The sequence below is a fragment of the Pleurodeles waltl genome, chromosome 4_1 (assembly GCF_031143425.1).
Source record: "Pleurodeles waltl isolate 20211129_DDA chromosome 4_1, aPleWal1.hap1.20221129, whole genome shotgun sequence".
NCBI lineage: Eukaryota > Metazoa > Chordata > Amphibia > Caudata > Salamandridae > Pleurodeles > Pleurodeles waltl.
In genome coordinates, this window is record NC_090442.1 from 238,025,703 (window position 1) to 238,033,814 (window position 8,112).

Genomic DNA, 8,112 nt, shown 5'->3' on the forward strand with positions numbered 1-8,112 from the left:
CACTCTACTTTATTTCACTGCACTCTACCTTACTGTTTGCATCACTGCAATGTTCATCACTACACTCTATACCACTCTAGTCAGCTGTACTCTAAATCATTCTGCCTGTGCACTCTACCCTACTCTTTGCAGCACTGTACTCTACACCAATAGACTTTCACTGCACTCTACCTTGTACCACTCCATGCCACTTTGCTCTACTCTGAAGCAATCTACTATACGTCACTGCACTCTACGCCACTGCAATCTACTCTGCACCACTCGTCCCTACACCATTGCATTCTACGCCAATGCACTCTACGCCACTGCACTCTACACCAATCTACTTTGCACCAGTGTATTTTATGGCCCTTCACTCTAGGCCACTCTACTCCACTCCATTAAACTCTACTCCACTTAATGACACTTTACTCCACTCGGTCTACAGAACTCCCTCTATGCCATTCCATGCCACTTTATTATATTTTGACACAGCAATACCACTCTATTCCACTCCACTAGTCCACTCTATGCCACTCCACTCTGACACAATGCTCTGCTCTACTCTGCATCACTTTACACTGCCATTACACTCTCCTACACTTCTCCACTCTGAAAATATACTCAACTCTACTTCTCTCAAAGCAACACCCTCTACACCACTCCACTCTGCTCTATACCATTCCATGCCACTCAACTCTACTACACTCTGACAGTCTAGTCAACTCTAAGACACACTACTCCCTCCATAACATTCTACACCAGTATATGTCACTCCATGGCACTCCAGTTCACTCCTCACTACTCTAGTTGAGTTTTCCACTCTGTCGATCACATATGCTTCGTGCTCCACTGCCACCCATCCGAGGTAATCCAGGTGGTGGACTAAGCTTAGAATGGGACAGGAGCATCAGAATCGCTCCAGGTGCACATACGTGCTATAAGCAGAATAGAAAGTGTAGAACCAGTCGTTTGGATATTTAGCATGCCAGATGTCTGCCAGCGAGAACTGGCTGACCCAGCTCACAATGCACTCTGCCTGAGCAGAGGTGAACCAGGGCAGCGGGGGATGAGAGCAATCTAGGTGAAGGTCGAGTGCAGAGTTGTAATCTCTGCCCAGTATCCACAGAATATAGATCTTGTATGCTAGCACACAAGAGAGGAAGGTACAGAAGGAGCCCAGCTCCATATTTGGGGCGTAGATGCTCCCCACCAAGATCGGGGAGCTGTCAAGGCAGCCCTCCTCGTGACATTGTCATGTCAAGAACCTGAAAGGGAACACCAGAGCGGATCCAGACCATCACCCTCCCTCACATAAGCCGAGTAGGTAGTAGCTTGGATCGCCCCCCCCTCCACCACTTCTGCAAGAGTTGTAGCTCTAGTGCTGAGGTATGAGTCTCTTGGGGGCAGATCAGCCTATTTCTATTACCAGGGATTGGTGTGTGTGTTTGTTTGGGGGGGCAGCCCCTTGGGCAAGGGTCGCTCCCCATGGGGGTACATTACTGTTGGCCATTTCAGCCTATGTTTGTAAGGCCTATCTGCCACCAAGGAGGGCAGAAAGCCCACCAGAGAAGGTTTTTTTTTCAAAAAAAGAAGGTGGGGTTATGGCCATATCCCCACCCCACATAAATGGGAAAAAAGTTGTTCTGCCCACTGGTGGGCAGATGGGGCAATTACCCCCCCAAGCCCCCCAATCTACTCCCTGGGGGTTGCTACTAGATGCCAGGGAATTCCAAAAAAATATAAATGGTGGGGTGGTGGCTACCAACCAGTATGGGCATGGTTATGCCCCCACCCCAACTAAAGGGGTAACAGTCTTTCAGCTCTCCTCCTCCCCCACAGCCCCCCCCCCCCCCCAACAAAACTTCTTATCTCACGGGAGGCAAAAGGACAGTTGATTATTTTGGGTTTTGTTTTTACATTTGGGCCATGAGAGCTTGTCTAACTCTCAATCGTCCCACTTGGAATGGTGAGGGCTGCGCTTTTTGGACTTTGGGACACTGCCTTGTAGAAAAATCTACAAGACCTAGACACATCTGAAAAACTAAACATCTGGGTGAGTCCAGGGTAGTGTGCTCTACATGCACCTGCACCATTTGCTTACCCACAATGCCCTGCAAACCTCCAACTTTGCTTGAAATCACACATTCTCCCACATTTTTGTGATGGAACCTTCCGGAATCTGCAGGAATCACAAAATTCCTACCACCCAGCATTGTTGCATCTATACCACTAACAATTCTGCCCCACTTTTCAGCCTTAAAACATTTTTTTCCAAAATTCCCTTTTGGACCCTTTTTGGTTCCCTCTAAATTTCCATAAGTTTTTCGCTCTTCACGGTCACAGGCACTTGGCCCACCTACACAAGTGAGGTATGATTTTTATCAGGAGACTGAGGGGAACGTTGGATGGTAGGAAATGTTTGGCGATGTGTTATTTTTTTATTTTTTTATTTTTAAATATTTTTTTTTTTAGCTAAATGTGAGGTTTGCTAAGGATTCTGGGTAAGAAAACACTGGGGGATCCACACAAGTCACACCTTACTGGACTCCCTTGGATGTCTAGTGTTCAGAAATGTCTGGGTTTTGTAGGTTTCCCTAGATGCTGAGCCCAGGACCAAAAACGCAGGTGACCCCACCAAAAACAGGTCGTTTTGTATTTGATAACTTTGATATGTTCACGTAGTGTTTTGGGGCATTTCCTGTTGCAGAGAACTAGGCCTACCCACACAAGTGAGGTACCATTATTACCAGGAGACCTGGGGGAATGCTGGGTGGAAGGAAGTTTGTGGCCCCCCCTCAGATTCCAGAACTTTGCAGCACCGAAATGTGAGGAAAGTGGTTTTTTTTTTGGCCAAATTTTGAGGTTTGCTAAGGATTCTGGGTAACAGAACCTGATGAAAGTGCTACAAGTTACCCAATCCTGGGTTCCCCTAGGTGTCTAGTTTTCAGAAATGTCCAGGCTTGCTAGGTTTCCTAGGTGCCGGCTGAGCTAGAGGCCAAAATCTGCAGCTAGGCACTTTGCAAAAAACACGTCAGATTTCGATGTAAAAATGTGATGTGTCCATGTTGCGTTTCCTGTCGCAGGCATTAGGCCTACCCACGCAAGTGAGGTACAATTTTTATCGGGAGACTTCGGGGAACACAGAATAGAAGAACAAGTGTTATTGCCCCTTGTCTTTCTCTACATTTTTTCCTTCCAAATGTAGGACACTGTGTAAAAAAGATGACTATTTGAGAAATGCCCTGTAATTCTCATGCTAGTATGGGTACCCCGGAATTCAGAGATGTGCAAATAACCACTGCTTCTCAACACTTTATCTTGTGCCCATTTTGGAAATACAAAGGTTTCCTTGATACCTATTTTTCACTCTTTATATTTCATCAAATGAATTGCTGTATACCCGGTATACAATGAAAACCCATTGCAAGGTGCAGCTCCAATATTGGCTCTGGGTAGGGTTCCTGATTAACCTACAAGCCCAATATATCCCCGCAACCTGAAGAGTCCAGCAGACGTAATGGTATATTGCTTTTGAAAATCTGACATCGCAGGAAAAATGTGGAGAGGAATGGCTATTTTTCACCTCAATTTCAATATTTTTTTTATTTCAGCTTTTATTTTCTGTGGGTAAACCTTGTAGGATCTACACAAATGACCCTTTGTGGATTCAGAATTTTGTCTACTTTTCAGAAATGTTTAGCTGTCTGGGATCCACCATTGATGTCACACCCATTTCTGTCTCTAACTGGAAGGAGGCTAAAAGCACAAAAATAGTAAAAATGGGGTATGTCCCAGTAAAATGCCAAAATTGTGTTGAAAAATTTGTTTTTTTGATTCAAGTCTGCCTGTTCCTGAAAGTTGAAAGGAGGTGGTTTTAGCACTGCAAACCCTTTGTAGATTCCATTTTCAGGGAAAAAAAACAAAACTTTCTGCTGAAGCCCTTTTTCCCCATTTAAAAAAAAACAAATTAAAATTTTGCTGTATTTTGGCAAATTTCTAGGTCTCCTCCAGGGGAACCCACAATCTCTGGGTTCCTCTACAATCCCTAGGATGTTGGGAAAAAAAAAGACACAAATTTGGCATGGGTAGCTTATGTGGACAAAAAGTTATGAGGGCCTAAGCAAACTGCCCCAAATAGCCAAAAAAAGGCCTGGCACCTGAGGGGGAAAAGGCGTGGCAGTGAAGGGGTTAAAGACATTTACAAATCGCTTGGTCAGCGCAGTGCGATCAGTGAGCAATATTAATTTAATTCTCTACATTCACAAAACATTTACAAACATTATTAAAACTGTGCAGCTTAACATGAGGTTTTGTCGACTAAGCCCAAACATCTACATTAGTCGATGCCTAGCATTAGCTAAACAAATACATAACATTAAATTATTATTATGATCCATTAGTGCATTTCATTCTACCCGTGCACTTTATTTAAGCTAAAAATGTGAATTCTTTAATAATTGTCATACATTATGGTGGTCACTCAAGTGGACAAATTTTCCAAGACACGCATTATTTTCCATGTTAACCTAAAGTCATTCAAATTCTTAACCAATAATAAATGTAAATTTGTTTGTGATTAATTCAGCTTTCACAGTCTCTCCTCTGATGACTAAATATGTCATCACATTTTATATCCCTTTACACAAATTTTTGTTTACCTAAACGTTTGTCTCGTTATAACTTTTTACCCTTCTTTTCTTTGTCAAATTTTCTCTAAAGTATCTTTCCAATTTAATTTCTCCCCTCCTCTGATCCTTTCAACTTCTTCATTTTAATCATATTATACAATTTATAAATTGCCCATGATTCAATTATACAAATCACAATAATCAATGTTATCTGTATTATTTTCAGAATTAAACCTTTTGGTAGGTTGTCCAGCCAATTTTCCACAGAAGCAAAACCTTTGCCAAACTTTTCCCAAACTCTAGGTTCTTTCAAATCTTTTAAAATCATAGTTGATATTAGTCAGATTGTTATTAAAGCTTCTAACCTTTTTACTATTGTCTGGGACTAAAGTACAACAATCTTGCAACTAACAAGCTTTGCCCTCCTTTGCTAAAAGGATGTCTAACACAAGGCAGTTCTGAAGAGTCATAGATCGTACTGCAGCCATTTTTTGTGTCTATTGGGATCATGGTTCCTAAAAAACTAGTCAACATGTTATTTACAGTAGTAGACATGTTTTGAATTTTCACTGCGTTCAGAATAACTCCCATTGAGGGAATCATCGCTCCAAATATATCTCCAACTATGGCAGAGTAAGATTCTCTCTTTGATCTAGCAAGGTGTAACCGATTCTGGTTCTAGTTAATAAATCTTTGGGAAGACTATTCCCAAATACCATCCTCTTGGAAGACAGTAATAAGCATTTGGCCCACAGATGTAATAAACCACTGGAACTACTGGGTCTTGTCCATTTAACATAAAAGTCCATTTACTCTGGAAAAGAAACACATGCCTGCATTCACTCATTCCCACAAATAACGTGTCAGTTCTAGACTTTGTCCTATAAACACAAAGCTTCCCTACGTGCTGTGCATCTAAAGCCAACTTACTTCGTGTCTTGATTTCACTAAACGTATAGTCCTCCCTAAATGTCCTTTCCACTAAGCCTTTATCTAATTTTCCCTTCAATGTCTTTCTCCTGTCATCAGTTTGTCCTAAGCTCTTTTCTACTGGAGTAAGCAAGCATGTTAAATTGTTCCTGTGTGTGTAATCTTGCTCCAGCGGCGAATGTCCTCCCATCTTTTCCGGCAGTGGGTGCTCCATCTGTGGTAGACCCCCAGGGTTCGGACTTCCTTGGCGATGGCACGCCAAATGTCCTTCTTCTGGTGGGCGCTGACCTGCAGGAATAGTACAGGGGAAAAATAGAAGTTATTACCGTCTGCACCGTCAGTCATTGGCCCGCATCCCTACCCTTGCCATGACGCACATGCACTCACCGTCGTTTCATGCATACCTCATTCTCACCCCCCCCTATCTTTCATCCACACCACTCCACACAGGCATTGCCCATACAGCATGCTCACAGTGTACTTACCTGTTTTTCTGAAGGACCGTAGAGTAGCGTCTACTGGGGGAGGACCCCATCCACGAGTTTCTCCAACTCCTCCGTGCTGAAGGCAGGGGCTCCCTTTCCCCAGACACACGAGCCATTGTATCTTCCAGACTGAGGTCACAGCAGCACTTGCAGTGTAGGTCCTCTCCTGTCGAAGATCAGGTATCAAGTGATTGAACAGAGAGAAAATGGCGGTCACGTCCGCGGCAGTGCGTACCGCCACCGCCGGCGTACATCGTCATTAGCTCTTGGGACTCATAGGGTCCAATGTCAAACAATGCAGGATTGCACTGCGGTCTTCGACGCCTACCGCGACTGTGTACAACGCCAGCGCAGTTACCTCATATCCCCTTGTCCCACTTTACAGGTCAGGCAGCCGCCATTTCAGGGGCCCACATGGCATTATTTTGGACTGCGTCACACATATCTAGGCCTTGCCTAAACACTCATACAGGCATATGTTGATTTGCTAATATTTTCAGAGTAAGCTGTGTTTACGTACTCCGAGTTGGTTGACTCTCTGCTCGCTGTTCTCCTCCATAGGCACCATCCGCTGGGGCATGTGAGGAGATGGCGGCATCCTCCGGTGTACAGACCACTGGTGGACCTGTCAACAATGGAGGAGCGACATGTGATCACCTACAGACTTGATCGTGCCACAATCCAGGAACTGTGTGCCCAGTTGGAGCCATACCTGATGTCAGCTATCCGCCATCCCACAGGAATCCCCCCTCAAGTGCAGGTGCTGTCAGTACTCCATTTCCTAGCAAGTGGGTCATTTCAAACTATAGTAGCCATAGCATCAGTGATGTCCCAGCCTATGTTTTCCAACGTGTTGTCCAGAGTGCTGTCTGCCCTGCTGAAACACACGCGGAGCTACATCGTTTTCCCTCAGTTGGAGGATTTGCCTACAGTGAAAGGTGATTTCTATGCCCTGGGACATATCCCCAACATCATAGGTGCCATTGATGGGACACACATGTCCTTGGTCCCCCCCCCCCGCAGGAGTGAACAGGTGCACAGAAACCAGAAGAGTTACCATTCGATGAATGTGCAGATGGTGTGTTTGGCAGACCAGTACATCTCCCATGTAAATGCCAAATTCCCTGGCTCAGTGCATGGCGCTTACATTCTGAGGAATAGCAGCATCCCTTATGTGATGGGGCAACTCCAGAGGCACTGTGTGTGGCTATTAGGTGAGGACATGGACCCAATACAGTGTGAATAGTTGTCTGGGTCTGGGGATGTCCCTATGAGTTAGTGTGTGTCTAACAGTTGTCCCTCGACATTTGCAGGTGACTCTGGTTACCCCAACCTGTCATGGCTACTGACCCCAGTGAGGAATCCCAGGACAAGGGCAGAGGAATGCTACAATGAGGCCCATGGGCAAACTAGGAGGATTATAGAGCGGACCTTCGGCCTCCTGAAGGCCATGTTCTGGTGCCTCCATATGACAGGTGGTTCCTTATTCTACTCACCAAAGAAGGTATACCAGATCATCGTGGCCTGCTGTATGCTTCACAATTTGGCTTTGCGACAACAGGTGCCTTTTCTGAAGGAGGATGGTCCAGATGGAGGTGTTGTGGCAGCTGTGGAGCCTTTGGACAGTGAAGATGAGGAAGCAGAAGAAGAGAACATAGACAACAGGAACATGGTGATCCTGCAATACTTCCAGTGAGACACAGGTAAGAAGACAACACTGCCTGCTACATCTGATTTAATTCTGCTACCTCTCATCTGTCTGTCATTTGCACCCAGTGTATGGTCACTGAGTTGTCACTTTCCCTTACGATTTCACAGATGTGGGTCCCACTATGTGACATCTGATTTGTTTCCGCATGGACTAGAGCTGTGTGACATAGGTATGTTGACATTACATTTGATATAGCATTTTGCCACTGTAATTGCTAATACACAATTTCAAAATCACAGACTCCTGATTGTTTTGTTATTTAAGGGTGTTTATTTAAGTGCTCAATATGGGAGGGTGTTGTAAAATGGTCAGGGGTGATGGTGGAGGAATGTCCATGGCAGAGTCCAGTCTATTAGTCTCACAGGTGCATTGTCCA